Raw genomic sequence first — 16,563 nt, 5'->3', positions numbered from 1 at the left:
ATTTTCCTACTTATAAAGCCACATCCTTGATTTTCAGCTTAGGAGGAGGAAAGGCCCAGGTAGTTATTTTGTATCCGCTAATTTCTGAATATTATTACAGTATACTGTTACTGACAATCAAGTACTAACACTAATGGTTATTTAAAAGTTCATGGTAATTATATAACTTATCCTTTTTAGCATTTAATACAGTAAACTGTTTAACGGCTTTATCCTGCATAAAATCGAGCCAAAAATGTAACAGAGCATCTTCACTGCAATTCTCAGTTTTTCCTTTGAAAAGCAAACTCATTATGTTCTATAAAGAGAATAAAGTCTCTAAAAGAAGACTAAATTCTTTCTCAAAAGCAATCAAGAGATTGCATAAAAAAAGATTTTATTCTTGGCTCAAATACGAACATTTGGGAATCACTGCTTTTGAGCAGGGACTCACCCACTTAAAGGCAGAAGAATTTATTTTGAAAAGTGGTGTGAAATTTCAGGGGGAAAAGAACCCCACACATATTTTGCACTTCCCAGCTTTTGGTAGTTCTCCAGATAAGACAAAAATCTCAAAATAACCTCTTCCCCATATAACCATTTTCTCATAGATGTTGCCAAGTTATCTTATACCACCAGCAAGAACTTCTACAAGAACTAACTACTTCCAGACAAAGCACCTCAGAGGACAGATAGGGAGTGAAAAGTAAAAGCATTTGAGGTATTTTAGAAGAGATTCCCACGAGAGGGACCTGGAGAATACATTTCCCTGGGTGCCCACCTCACACTGCCTTGTCACCAGTCTGTTCAGCACCCTTCAGAAGATATGGGGGAGCAACACTGTAGTTCAGAAGACATGGGGAAGCAACACCACAGCTTAGAAGACATGGGCAACCTCTCCAAAGCCCAGGGCACAACATGAGTTTGAGCCCAGCCCTGCCGCTAAGAACTACGTTCCTACCATAGCTAACGGTCCTCAGAGGAGCAGCGCTCCTCCTTTGGACGCAGACCATGTACTGTAACTGTTTCCCCAGATCCAGCTGCAGAAAGGAAAAGCTCATCTAGAAGATTAGATCAGGTCCCTACAGAAATACTTACGACTTTTAAACAAAGAATATTATTCATGCGTGTACACATGTGGACACCATCACGTTATGGCAAAAATACCAAGGGATAGGGAGGAGGATTCGTTCTTTTGTCTCCAAGATGACTCAAGATTACCTGCAGACATCTACACAATGCTTCTTGAATATTGAGGAATGCTACAAGTCCCATGGTCAGTGGTGCAAATCATAAACCAGAGCTCCCCTGTCAACTCCTTCTCCCTGTCTCATGCATGCGCGTTTTCCTGGGAATGTTGTTTTGTGTATTCTCATGGTGTTTTATGTGAGGGGATTGCTACCTTCCCTCTATCTATGATGCAAAGCCTTGACTATGCCCTGCAAGTGCTCTGTATGGTTGGGGTCCTGGCACAACAGCCTGTGAAGTCAGCTGCGGCTCCCCCGTTGAGCATTCCTCACAGAACCAGAGGTAGGGGACAGCAAAGGATCCAGGAGCAATGTCTAGGTAGACCCTATGGTCCAACCCAGAGGCCAACCATGCCCTCCTGATCCCAGGGGAGAGGCACCAGGCTGCATATCGTGGGCTACCGCAGGAAGCCGCAGCGCTTTCCGGGGGCTGCCTCTTCTCAAGAGCATCAGGGAGCATGGCCATGAGGCACACCCCGCTGCAAGGTCAAGCCCAATGCACGCGTCCTGCCATCAAGACCAAAAGGAGGACTGCAGAAAGACTCTGCCCCGACCAGGCACTTGGCCTCTGCCTTGCTGCAGATCTGTCTCCACAAGCTGTCTTTACGGCAGGGATGGGAAAAAACAGCATCACATGGTGGCTATTTTGACAACTGCACTCCTTTCACAAGTGTTGGTCTCCAGCTACAATTAGTGCACAAGGCACCAGCTCATCTTTTTTTGCCCCTTTTTATTTAAATACCCACATGCTGGAACACAGGAGTAAATTAAGGCACTTTTATTATATAGGTCAAGTCCTGACCTGTTCATCTACATACATTAGCATAAAGGTAAAAGTACTACAGATGTAAAAAATGAAGCATTAATGGTTAGTTTATACACACATCCTTGAGATTGTTAGAAGGAAGAAAAATTCTCACTGAAAAAAATTTAAGACAACAACAAAAAAGTAACAACGGAGACAGTAGGGCAGTACTTAATTTGAATCTTCTCCCCAAGATTTTTCCCTTGTAAGTAGTTAGTGTATTTTATGAGCAGACAACGTAATAAACCAGACAACTTCATTTTACATCACTTTACATTTCATACGTATTCAGGCTGCAGACCAACTATGTAATTCAAAATAATTCAGATCAGTTTTAAAATGTGCTTTTAAATCATCTGAAAAAGCTGCACACAGGTTTCCATGTAGAATATATCCCTTTTCATGAAGAACACATCCCTTTTCTTCCCAAGTCAGAAAAGAATTGGTTAAAACAAAAACCATCATGTAACTGAGAACAATTAAGCAGGTACGTTGTGTAATTTCACAGCAGGGTAAAGAAGTTCTCCTACACTTTAAACTGCCAAAGGCTGTGAAGCTGTAATCAAAGACACGATAATACTAAAAAGAATGAGAGACACTGGACAGCAACCCGATGGCACACTCCCTTTTTTCTCAGGAGCCTTCAGAGTTACAAAGCACAGCAGCTGGAACTAACCCAGCCATACACTCTAGCACCGTAATTCCCTCCTCCATACCCTTACCAACCTCTGCCTCTTCCTTACCCTTGCAGAACACTCACTAGGACTGCCAGTGAAGTTTGTAGGGTGGCGACCACAGAGTTTCTTACATTCCCGTTTATTCTTCTATTAATTGTCATGTCAATGAGCTAGTTGACCATGGATAATAATTGTAAGAGCTGTTTGACTTGATGAACAAGATAAACAGAAGGAAAGTGAGTTATATCTCATTGTCAAAGACTACAATCTTTGCAAGTATGAAAATGCAAGTTCTGACATTGACCTTAGAAAAATCCTAGCCTAGGAAGATCTGCACAGCTCTGCGTAACTCTGCAAAACAGCTTCAAATAAAGGGAGGAAGAAAAAAAAAAAGTTGTAGGCACGTGACTGTTCTACAGAAGAATAAGAGGGTATTTTCTCCACTCCACCATATCAGTTATTCTAATAACACTTAAAGTAGATATTAAAAGTTTGGTGTTCTATATATTGCCTAAAAAGAAGAGAAAGGTATTAAGGAAACAATGGTAATCCCACTGTTGCAACTCCAGAATTGTAAAAAGGACTAAGTGCAGAACTATTTTATTGCATCTTTCAGCTCAGTATATTATGGTACCAAATTACACTTCATTGAAGGAGGACTTCATGGGGATTGCTAGCACTCTTCAGTCTGGTTCAACATCAAGAACAGCTGACTTCATTTTCAAATACTAGATGGCTTTCACAATTTGCACTAAGTTGAATGAAGTATTCCATGAAAGTAAATCACACTGATTAAGGAACAGGTTTTGTTTCTCATTAGAAATTCAACTTTAAATTAGTGGAAGTTCTAGGCATGGGAAAGACATAGCAGGAAGACTGGAACCTCACAGCAGTCAGCTTTGCATTAGACAGTACGCGAATCACAACTGCCATAATACAAACTGTCTCCTTGCCTTCCTGTCCAACTCACACTGCAATTCCTTCAGGCTTAAACCGCAGCAACGGGTGACACGCCACTGGCCTGCAGCACCGCAACACTAACCACATCCACTCCTAAGCCACAGAACAATTACTAGGTGCAAATATTGCCAGGGCTTTTCTGATACCAGTCTTTGTCCCTCCAGCCTCCACCTTGTCCCACCTCAGCTGCAACACCTACAGGAAACAGAGTTTTCCGAGAAAACATTTTGGCCCTGCAGTGGAACGGGAACGAAGGGTACTAGGAGAGCAAGCATGGGTCTATGGGATGGGCAGCAATTCCACTCCACAGCTCCACCGATCCCCCCTGACCAAAATATATAATGTCAGCCTGCCATTCTGCAGAAAAGCAAGCCTACTGTCATTAGTAGCATTTGATTAGTATTGACCTTAATGATAGTGCAGGAGGCAATTATCCCTCTCTACTCTCTTGCTGAGCGGTGCAGCCCACATGATACAGTAAAATGTACATAGGAGGTGGAGTGTGAAGATCCGATTTCATATTGGGGCAGGGCACCTTATAAAAAGGTCTTTTCAGTAACAGTCAATCAGAAGTAATGTGGATTTCAAATTAGTTGATTGCAGCAATCTAAACAGCATCATTTGATACCTTTGCAGCAGTTCTTAGATAATGAGTTTAGAAGGAGAAATCCTATCTTTCATTAAACCCAACATAGCTGAGGGACAGAGCCTCTCCCTACAGCTTTTGCCTATTCTATTTTAGGCCAAGTAATGAAAACATTAATGCTGCTTAGCCAGGAAACCACGAGTTAATTCAGCTTCTATCTCCCCAAAGCCTGTAATTCTCTGGTCTAGTCTTCATGAGGAGCACTTAAAAATGTTTCAAATACAAGGTGAACATCCATATCATCCTCTCTACACACACGTCTTTATGAGTGGTAAGGACGCTACTCCAGAAGGCACCGCAGAGTGCACAGATTCCCCCCCCGAGCACCAGAAGGACAAGTACCGACAAGGTTAGGACGTAAGTCTGGGAAGCAACAGGCGAGTTCACCATCATGCTACAGACAAGCCAGTCGCGAGGACACAGCTGTTTCACAGCTGCACGCTATCAAAGTTACAGCAATTGCACAGGTTGTGAACACAAAGCCCAGCACATGCTGGGATGTAAATGTTCACGCAGCATGGGCTTCGGGAACAGAAGGGGGACAGCAGCAACGGAGGGCAGGAACAGAGAGAATGTCAAGTAAAATCCAAGAGCTGCCTGAGATGTGGGGTGATGCTATGTGAGGTGCCACTGGATCCCAGGGAGGCCACCATACTCCAAATTCTCTGTACAATGCTTACAAAGGTGTCCTCTAGGATGTTCCTATACCACTGTTTTAGTCCAGCGTCTGATTTCCTACTCTGCAGAAAATAAGCCCTTACCTCCTGGCATTAAGGGAGGCCTCATTTTTTCATTCACATTCAGCATTTACTTCAAAAATTTTCCTTCATCCTTGATCCCTCCAGCCCACATAATAATACAGGTGATTGAGAATAGTAGGCCACTGACTTGATTTTGCATTTTTATTACATTTGGGAGAAAGTATGCTGCAATAATCTTGTTCTATCTCATCAGTACTCTTGTTCTTTAGTGTATTTTCTGGATAAAGCCCATGCAGACAAATTAACAGGGTGGTATTTCACATAGTTCTTGATCTTTATGGTTCATTCTCTCACTTAACTCATCTTTGCTGTCAGTTGCCAGGTTCCTAGATCAGGAGAGGGCAATTCACACATCTGCCTAGTATACCAGGACAAATGGCTTCACAACTGGAACCACACCATCAGAACAGCCCAAAGATGTTGAACCAAGAGATTTCTAGGAATAAGTGGTTTAAAAATAAATAAATAAATAATCAGAAAGGCCAGCAGAGCACAGTTGATTTTCTCATCTCTCAGAGCTTTGAAATATCCCATTTAAAGTTCCACTCCTGACACTGACAGTCAAAAGAAGCTCCAAGAAAGGTACGCAGCACATTTTTGCCCTGAATGCTACAAATTTTACCTTTGCTGAGTGAAAGCCATGTCTATTTGTGTTCATTTCTGCAATTGCACTTTTCATTCATTAAGAACAGAAATTGCTCTTTTATGCAATCTGCTACTATTCAGATAGGAAAACATTGTGATGTCTGGTAGCAGTCTTGCTGGTTTTGGCTTTAGGAGTTTTTTGGTTTTTTTCCTTCCCTCTTCCTGTGAGAGGAAAGCTTTTCCCAAAGGATTTAAGCAATTTCATAAAACAAATGTAAAAACAAAGACACTTTTGTTTAAGGACTGAAGGTTTTGTTTTGTTTTAAGGGGGATGGAGAGGGAAGGAAGAGAAAAATGACACTGATCATCTTTCAATTAAACAGGAAAAAAAAAAGAAGATACATCATTCCCAAAATAGAAACTTTGTGATAGTACAAACTTGCTATAATAAATGGGTCATCAGAAAAAAAAAAGAAAAAAAAAATCAAGATTTTTTTTTTCTAAATAAACAAATTTGTTCATTACAATCACAAGTGAACACCTCAAGCCATTACAGCAAAGATCAGAGGAAAACAACATTTTCTTTCCAAATTCAAATGCTTTCATTGTGCATTCCTATATGCTGTACTTTATTAGTCAGTTTCTCCTTCTCCTCACAGACTATCAAACACAAAGCAAGGGGGGGAAAAAAGGACCTGAAATGCGTAGCCCTAAATCCACAAAGATTTGGGGGATTCACTTCAGCTAGAACTTCTGAAGCTTGACCTAATATGCATCATTTCATTTACCGATATAGGACCCAATACTACAATAGGAGTAACCCCCTGAACTTGCACAGCAAACATTGTGAGATGGGGACAACACAGTAACAATAAACAAAGGAAAAACTAATTAAAACATCTAAAATCCTTCAGCAAAGCATGCATGGAGGTCTTGCAGGAAATCTGAGTGAGCAGACCTTCACATCTGCAGATACTCCCCAAACATTTATACAAACACACGGCAGAAATCTCACATGGTACAGAATTGGGATTCTAGCTTCTGATCAGCAGATATTAATTAATGGAATTAACTCATTTATCAGTCACTCCCTACATATTGTATTCAAGTTTTATTATGCAGAGAGAAGTCTGACAGCCACAAGTGATCTTCAGTGAGAAAATAACATCTATCCAAATGGAGCAAGAGCAATCCATGAAGTCCCATTTACACTGCCTACCATTTAAATTCATTCAGGATTGTCACTGACTGCAATTATCATTCAACAACCAAAACTAGCACACTGGAAGAACTCAACAGCAATAGACTTCAGTAATACCACAGCTCAGAAAGGCAAAAGAACACAGATAACAATCTTGCAATTAAATACAACATGCAAGTGAAATCTCACATTTTAACTATTTGTACTTACATGACTAATTTACAAATTTTAGTATTAAATGTGAATTTTTCTAAATGTAGTCCTGAAGTACACGCATGCATGGGAAGTGACAAGATGTTCTTAATTAAGAGATTAAAAAACTGGTCTGAAACCACTGGAAGTGGACAGGAGGAGAAATAAGTCTGTCAGACCACAACAATATTACTTCTTATATATACTAAAGTACAGATAAAATGTTACTTAAATGATTCTCCTTCATCCTAGATTAAGCTGCATGTATGTCTATATATGCATATATATACACAAGAAACAGTTTTGTTTCCAGTGGCCCACTAACCTCCCAAATGGTAACATGCACAGATTAACTTGTCAACTAGAGAAAGACAACATGCAAAGGTCATTACAAGTCCAAAGGTCTGGGTCCACTCATGAATTTGGGCAGTTATTTAAAATAGATTTGTCTAATACTGTGTAGAGGTACTGGACAAAGACGACGACTGTTACCAATGGTCCTTTCACAACAGAAGGACACTCCTTCAGCTCTTATTTGCACAAAACCACACCATGTAGAAATCTGAAAGTTACACCACTGGAAGGCCGCAGAACAACCTTTCTTTCCCCATTCTTCTGTCCACAACTCTTGTATTTACCTTTGCTTTTGAACTATGCAAGACACCATGTAATTTACAGATACATCTAAAAGGTTCTCCTGCAGTTTACTCTAAGGTTCTGCTTTGTTCCTTCATCGCTCTAACCTGTCTTCATTCAAAATGTGCTTTTCTAAACAGTGTAACCCCAACCAGCTAATAGATATCCCACAGTTACATCACACCAATGAATAAAACATGAGCTTTCCAATTTAATTTGGACACAAGTTACTGTGCATACTGAGTTCATGTGTAATATATAAGCATTTCTCCTTTATTTCCCTGTTCACCAGTTTGGTCATTCAGTCTTTCCATAATTCTTTTCTCTCTTGTATTCTTTCATGTGTGCATGTTCCAGGTTTTACCTCCACCTCTTGTACCACTTGCTCCTTGTTCCAATCCGTTTCTCTGCTTCCCAGCCTGACCATGCTTACCAAAACCACACAGTTCCTTGACCTATTAAAAAGAAGGATATTCCTTTCCACTTGCTTGAGCTGCAGACAATACTGAATGCTGCTGTTATCTTCCCTGTCCAATAAAATCTTAAAACGTTTCCTTCCATTTCTTAATGCAGACTTTTCCAAGACCTCAAATTGTAACAGGAAATTATTTGAGTTATTTTCTTTTTAAAGAACACAGCAAAGCATGAGGAAACAAGTGCTCTGCTCTCTGATTTGCTACAGACTGTCTGAATTTAGGTTGAATCTTTCCTTTGTAAATCTCAAATAACATTTCCACCTCATCCATTAATGGTTGGAACTTGAAGGCTGTCAAGTGAAAGACGTTATACAAATGCAAACCATAGCCCTAGTCTCATCTTTTTTAATGATACACCCAACACTCATATAAAAGAGCAATAGGAGCAAATGAAAAATCACAATAGTGAATAGCCTAATAATACATGCTAAAAGCTACCAAGACAATAAATTCAATTTTCCCTGGGATTGTTAAATTATTCTTTTGATGGCTCAACACAATCTCTTCACGTTTATTTCCTATGGGGGATGCTGACACACTGAGCTCATTACACAACTCTTAAAAGAAAACACACACATGCATTTAAAGCAAACACCCAAAATTTAATAGTTCAGATTTTTAATAAACTACGCTGGAAAGGAGTTTGCAGCCAGATTATCTCTAAGGAAGTAACACACCTGCCTTATAAGTTCAAAACAAGCACACATAAAGCAGTATCAAGACACTGATCTTGCTTTGATATACAAACACACTCAAAGCACCTTATTTTTTCAATGATTCTTCTCAAGATATGTCCACACAGATGACACACATTCTTCTTCCTTTTTTGAAGGGTCATCTCGAAACTTCCAGAAGTTCGACTGGGCATACAAAGCCCAGCTACGGGAGAGCTTATAAATGGACAGACCTTGATGCTATAGCAAAGATCACATTAAGTCAACACAGCGTTCAGATAGGAAATGTTCTAACTACATACACCATCATTACACTTTCTGTGAGGTACATGGCTCTTTGGTGTGTACCAGACAAGTCTTCAACAGAGTTACTAGAGAAACTGTCTGAACTGGGATATCTCATACCTCAATTTGTTCCCGGCAGTTAGGTTGTGTTGGCCTTGTATAGCTCAGCACCAGCGCCTAGGTCAGGTACTACACCTGTAAAACGAAGCCACATACGAGCACGCATCCTCCCGGCTGGGAGCGCTCACCCTGGGACTTCAGCAGTCCTGCATTTCACCTACAGTGCCAGAGTCTGCCCGAGGCCGTCCCCAGGCAATGCCTCCCTACTTCTGTTCCCAGGAGCACAGTCCTCAAACATCAGGACACAGCCAGTGCCACAGAGCACTCCCAAGACCACAGAGCATGAAATCAGGCAGAAGATAGATATGGGCACACACTCAACAGGAGAGCGTAATCCTTTTATTTATTTATGGGTTCAAGACAGCCATCCCGACCTCCTCTAGCCTGCACGTTCATTTATGCATTTTCTGCCCCACATATATTAATTTGTAGTTATCTTTAATATTTTATGACTCATACTTGATTCCACTCCATTATACGCTAAAAAGAAGAAAAAGCAGCAGCTACTAATGCCATAGATGGGGGTTTTTACTTGTTATAAATTCCATTCATCATCAAGTGACTGGACAACACATACTCCCCAAAAATAAGCATTTCTGCTCATCACACCTCCTTCACTGAAGTGCTTTCTATTGCTGTTGATTAGTAGTCAGGACCGAAGCGTAAAAGTTATGGTAGCTTGAGTTACCTGAACCACCCATTTCCTTAACAGTCACATGCAAACTTACAACACTAAACTGGGACTTCAGAGACATACAGCTGGGAGGGCATCCAAAATCTGACAGTTAGGAAACTCATTTTAAATTCCCCATGTACAATATTCTGACATTCATTCAACAAGCCATCAAAAAATCTTCCTGTATGTCAAGTTTTTAATCCAAAATTACGGATGAGCCTTCAGTTTACAACCCTTCCTCTTCTCCAAGAACTTGCCCCAGGGAATTTATAAGCAGCTGCTATCTCCCCTCTCTGCCTTTACTAAGCTACAAAAGCCAGCGTAGCTGAAGTTGGGGTCTCTCATCTAACTACAGACTGTTCATGCCTCATCTTTGTAGTCTGGATGTCCCTATATGTGTTCCACTAGAGTTTAGTATTTTCTGTACACAAGTGACCAGAACTACGTACAGTATTTGACATGAAGTCTCCCTAATGCCTTGCATAATAACTTGCCTGCCTCCACTGAAGAGCTCTCACCGAGGATCACATTTACCTTCATTTCATGCCCACCATCAAATGGAGTCATCCCTGTTTGACTACGGGATTCAGGCCTTTTCCTCCAGGACTGTTTTAAGGGATGACCTGCCAGCTGATAGCAGATGTGTTGTTAATAATCACTCAGTAGATAACTTCGCTTTTAGAGCTATTTAACTTCCTCTCATTCCTATTGCTTCAGTCATCACAGACATTCAGCTCTTCCTGTGCAATAATCCAAGCCTGCTCGGTGCTGACTAGGTTTCCTAACTTTGCCTCATCAGCAATCATCCTTTGCATATAGTTATCTCAGCCAGTATGGTGAATTAAAAAGACCAGCCCCTCACTAATACCAATCCAGAGCAATAATTCCTTTATCCATGCAGACTGTGTCACAATTTCTCCTTCAAGAGACACCTCACCATTCTTTAGCCAAGCCTCGTACTCTCAATTTAGTCATTTTTGGTGTTGCGCCTGCCATGGTGTACACACACCGAACTGAAGCCTTCTGCTCCTTTTGTGTAGGACTTTCAGTATTTAACCAGTAATAATATGACTTTAGTCTTCCATGACCTAATTGTGGCAAATCCATGATGCATTTTATCCTGTTTTCTACACTTATCTTTGTATACTTAATTACTTTTTCCATTCCAAATTTCTTCTAAATCCTTGAATACTATTGAGACCAGAGTAAAATGTATGACGATTTCATTCTCTTCTCCTTTTAAAATAAATACAAGTATACTTATTCTGCTAGATTGCTGTCACAACTGCTACACTTCAACTTGACAGATAGCAACCAATCCTTTTTTTTTTTTAACCTGGCTCCAGTGTCCTGCGTCAACTCCTTCAGACCCCTAAAGCAGAGACCCTTTGCTTCTTTAGTTTGACTGCATTAAATCTGGAAGCAGGCATAAGACATTTTTTCTGGTCATTTCTTTTTGGTACCCTATCTTTCTCCCATGTTCAAATCCTCATCCCTATCTGAAAGTGTTTACAACTGCTAATTTTGAAGGCATTAGACATATTTTTCAACTATAGTCTGGTCCTCGCACCATAACTGACTTCTGCTCTTCTTTTAATTTTCTTTCAGCAATTCACGTGCTGACCCTGCAGTTTCTGCTCTCTGATGATCAATCCCCTCCTTCACTTCATTCCTTACAGGTTTTCTGGTAACTTGCAGTATCTTATTCTCACAGCAAGGTCCACAGCCCCAGTTGGCAAGCTTTTCCTCCTCCTTAAAATGCAGTTTCCAAGCAGGTGTTGTACCTTTCATTTAAGGCAGTCCAAGCATTTTTTTTATTTTTTTTTTATTTTTTTTTTTAAAACCTCTAGCTCCTACAGGTCTTGAGCCCTATGGACTTCACAAACTAGTTCTCTAACTTCTCAGAACTTGCCCTGCTAAAACAAAACTTCCTTGAAATAAAAACACTTTGTAGCTGACATACACTTATCCTTCAGTTTAATTTAAAATTATTAACTTGTGGCTAATCAACACATGTGCTTAAGGCCTTGTGGAACAGAGCCAAAATCTAGCAGTGGAAAGCAAGACCCAGTGTCAGCTATGGAGAGACCAGAGACATTCCTTACCCAGAGTTCAAAGATACGCCCTCTAGCTCTGGGCAGGCTGTAAACATGAGCCTTCATTTACTCTGCATTCCGCTACAATTAATGGCCAAAATCTACCCTATGATATTTCAGTGTACCGATTTCCAATCTAACTATGTCACCACTAGGAAACATACTTACAAAAGCACATCTGAGAAACACCTTCCTTCTATACACTAGCACAGTATCCCAAATGCACTCTGTAGATCTGAGCAACCAGAGCATGTTTGCAAGGCTACGTTCTACAATTTGACTCAGTTTTGCCTCACTACATCAATGTTAGCCCCCCAGATTTTGGAGCATAACACGAACCTTTAACAGAAAAACACCTCCCGTCACTGGAAAACTGCGCCCATATTAAGTGCCTCCAGCACCAATTTGAGATCTGGTGTCTCCAGCACGTGCACCACAAGCCTACGAGGAGCAGGGAAGGAGGGTGCTGATGGGCCGAGTGCTACAGCAGGACACGGAAAGAACCACTCTGGCAAAGTGGCAGCGAATGATCTCCATATGAATCTGGAAAACACCGTTTCCCTCTTAAGTTTGGCTTGCGATAGAATTTTCTTAACACGGATGCACTGGCATGAGGGCAGTCTAGGCCTTCTGTGCAACAGCGCGAACCTGCTGGCATAGGCTATCAGTTCCATCGAGGCAGTAAATCACACTAACCACCACATTCCTGGTATACCTCCATCTACACTGCGGCGCACAGGCACCTGCCTGCTACCTCCTGCTCACAGAGGCTGAATCCCACAGAGGGGAAACTCAGTACCGCAGCACGAAATACCAACCGAGATAAGTTACTAACCCATATAAAATGGGGGCCCTGGCAGGGCATATGGCTCTGTCAGCTCCAACAGCCCTCCATCACGTCACAGGCTGCCCGCCGCCTCTGAAGGACTGCCGGTGGTCTCTGCACCCACCTCCCTGGGCTGCCGTCGCCAACAGGTACCTCCCCCCAGGGAGCATATTCTCCTTGCTGGTGCCTTCTGCTCTCATGACCCATCTTGCTAGCTCAAGCCAAGCCTTTGCCGAAGCGGGGGATTTGGCTGCGCTACGAACTGAGGAGCAAGGCACTGGGCACTTCGAGCAAGCAACCCATTGTGTTAGTCGTACGTGAGGAAATAACGCACCACCTTTCACCCCAGAAGCGCTTAAAAGTGTTTTATCTTGTTAATTCTAGGTCAGTTGAGCGCGCGTGTGGTATGGATTACACTGACCCTTTTAGAGCTCTCAACATTTTTAAATAAGTAGGACACTTAACATTAGACACAAGCCAAGCTGTGCACCTCCTGTACAGCGTGCACCAAGATCAGCCAGCAGGCTTTACGGGCAGAACCAAGGACAAGTTGCTTTATAAAGCATGGCTCTTACGGCACATAAATACAAATGTGAAATAAATTATAAATGCCGAATCTGACCCAGTATCATATTAAATCAATACATGCATTTTAAAAAAAAAAGGAAGTTGACGTGACCTTTGCAAAGCCACCCGACAAATCAGTGGCAAGCATTTACAGCTAAGTGATAAAAAGGTCCACATTAAAGATAAAAGTTGTCTTGCTGCTTACAAAACACAATAGCATCATCATTTTAAGCACAAAGGAGATGCTTTATCTTTAAATATCTGAACGCAGTAATGGCAGACTTTAAATCCAAGCAAGGATCAACATGCAAATGACCACAAAACTCAAGTTCAAAAAAGTGAATACTACGACTCATTGGAGATGTTAATTTGCCAGCGCCAGGTCTTTGAAGTTTTAACCTGCTGCTCTGCCCTATGAGCTGCCCTGCATATTGGGCCCTGGAACAGAAATAATTCCATTGCATTCCCTTCGCCTCACAGATGTTTTGTCCGAGTAAGGGAAGGAGGGGAAAAAAAAATAAAAAAATCCATGTTTAAGTAAATTACCTTTCGGATAAGCCTCCTCCCTTCTCCCACCTAAAGTTTTCTTTAGGTCAGGTTAGCACTTTGGAGCGAAACCAGGCGCCGGCAGGCCCGGTTTCAGGCGGTGCCGTGACAGACGCGGAGCCGACCCCGAGCAGGGCGAGCGCCGACCCGGGGGAGGCGGCGGCGGCCATGTGCTCAGCCCCGCATCCCCCCGAAAGGGCATCCCGGGGAGGAAGTTCACGCTTCGCACCGACTCGGGGAAGTAACTCGGAGGAGTTCAACAGCGATCGCTTCCACCGGCTTTCTCCTGGGCCATATGTTTTCCCCTGACATTAGCCAGGAATTTCAGAGGAGCCAAACCGCTCCGCCCGCCCCGCCGCGGACCCGCTGGCAGGCTGGGGGCCGGAACAGCCGCCCCCAAGGGCGTGGGGGGGCGAAGCCGGCTGGGCCCCGCTTCCGCGGGGGGCACCCACCCCGCGGGGTCTGCTCTCTGTCACCGGGGGGGAGCCGCCCGCCCCGCCGACCCCCGGCGGCACGGCAGGGCAGGGCAGGGCAGGGCTGGGCAGGGCGGCTCCTGCCGCAGCGCCCGGCGGGGGCGAGCCCCCCGCCCGTCCCCGGGGCAGCGCGGCGCCGCCAGCCCCTTCGCCAGACGCCCGCCGCGGCTGGTGGCGGGGGGGGGGGGGGGGGGTCCGGCCCGCCGCCGCCGCCGCTGCTGCTGCTCCCCGAGGCCGCCCCCAGCAAGCGGGGGAACCGCTGCGGGACGGCGCCGCGTTCAGCCCCGGGCCCGGCCCGGCGCCGCACCTCGCCGCCGCCCTTACCGTCCTCGCCAGCGCGGCGCGGGAGTGTCCCGGAGAGGAGCGAGGCGAAGCCGCAGGGAAGAGCGGGGAGCCGGGGCCGAGAAAGCCGCCGGCGCGAGGAGGAGGAGGAGGAGGAGGGGGCGGAGGATCGACGGCGGAGGGGAGGAGACGGGGGGCGGGGGCGCCGAGCGGCTGGCAGCCGCCCGCCCGCCCGCCGCGCAGCCGGCGCTTCCTCCCGGCACGCCGCCGGGCCGAGCCGGGCCGGGCCGGGCAGGGCCGGGCCGGGCGCGGGGGCCGGAGCGCGGGGCCCGCCCAGCGCCGCCGGGCCCGGCTGGCGGGGCGGGATCGCCCCTTCCCCTCCCCACGCCGCACAAAGGGGACCCGCCGCTGCCGCCTTTGTTCGGCCGAGCGGCGCCCGGGAGGGGAGGGCGGCGGGGTGGCAAGCCGGGCGCTGCTCCTACCCGAAGATTGTTCCTCCGGCCCAGGCCGGCGCGGGGTAACTTCACTGACGTTGATTCGGGTCTGTGATGAAAATCCCCCTCCACCTGTGCCAAACGCTGCCCGGCATCCGGCATTGAAGTCAGCCTACACGCAGTGTTTCAGCTGCCGGTTTATGCCTCGGGGGCTGACTGGTGACTCCTGTTAAATTAAGGGGGGGGGGGGGGTATTGCAGAGGGTAGATGGGATCATGAAGACCAGTTTCTTAACATTCTGCACTTGTCAGCCACCAAGAACTATTAAAAAATGAATTTCAGATACACCTTTATCCCATTGTCCATGGTAGTTCACAGATTTTCTTTCAAACGTTGCCACTCATTTGCCTATAGATCTACACATCCAGTTGCTCATCATTGAGGCACCTTTTGAAAGTTCTTTTTTTGCCACAGTACTCCCTTGCTTATCCTATAAACTTCCTCCAACCTTCCTGATTTCAGTCCTTCAGTTCAGGAACTCGAGTCAACACATGCAGTCCTGTCACACCAGTTAAAATAGTAGAAAGGGGGGAATTTCCCCTTCTTCATGTTTCACTTAGAAGAGACTGACAGAGTTACAAATGCTCTCCTATGAGGCCTTCTCTTAAGGGTAGTTAGGCTTCAGTCATTTATATAGAGGTGGAACAAGCAAAATGACTCAGCCTACAGGACCATCTATCCACAAATAACCTTTTAAGAGTGGCAGTAACAAAACTAGACTATTCTAGAGCCATTAAAACCAGGCATAAACTGAAAAGCTCCTTGGCCAAGCAGCCTCCCTTAAAAGCTCGTTCCCCCTAATGTTCATTAAGCCCCAGCAGTTAAAGGGGCCCACCTGGCTGTCCTGACTGTTTGCCCAGAGCTCTGCTTCACAGGCTGCAAGGGGTAGGGTAGCTCAAGGCTTTCGGTGCTAAGGCTGCTCCTTGAGTTTAGTACTAGACCAAGTTGCTTTGGTGTGCTCTTAAGAAACAGGTGCTTTATCAGTTCCTCTAGCTATCACCTAGAAATTATCTGTGAGGCCCATGAGGTACCTGTTGCAAGGCATAGGTGTGTGAAGGAGGGGAATGTGCAGCGCTGGGGCCTTTCCACATCATTAACAAGGACCTTCTGCTTCCTGCACATGTTGGTATGGCTGCACTAGAGAATGGGAAAGAAAACTGTGTGATTTGAATCTCGACTCCTGTAGCCGTGCTGGGGGAGGGGTTAAATTTTTGGTTTTATTGTAAAATTAAAAAAAGGAAGTGGAATTGATATCCTCCTGAGTGTTGGGGGGGAAAAAAGTCTGAAAATATGAAACAATGTAATAAATGTGGAGAAGCCTGCCTAAGCCATCAGGCAGCCTTACGTAAAGCCAATGTG

The 16,563-nt window shown here is 44.5% G+C and overlaps 1 protein-coding gene across 1 annotated transcript in view; it reads right to left on the bottom strand.

Moving 5' to 3' along the window:
• The window catches only part of FAM110B (family with sequence similarity 110 member B), a 117,256-nt gene extending 102,381 nt beyond the window's left edge, over window positions 1–14,875 (bottom strand). Inside the window, exon 1 of the mRNA XM_075023323.1 lies at window positions 14,753–14,875. The gene's annotated coding sequence lies outside the window, so the exon portion shown is untranslated. The remainder of the gene's footprint in view (window positions 1–14,752) is intronic.
• Between the last annotated feature and the right edge of the window lie 1,688 nt (window positions 14,876–16,563).

This window comes from Buteo buteo, chromosome 3 (assembly GCF_964188355.1).
Source record: "Buteo buteo chromosome 3, bButBut1.hap1.1, whole genome shotgun sequence".
NCBI lineage: Eukaryota > Metazoa > Chordata > Aves > Accipitriformes > Accipitridae > Buteo > Buteo buteo.
The sequence above is the reverse complement of the archived record's forward strand: the minus strand, read 5'-3'. Positions and strand labels throughout refer to the sequence as shown.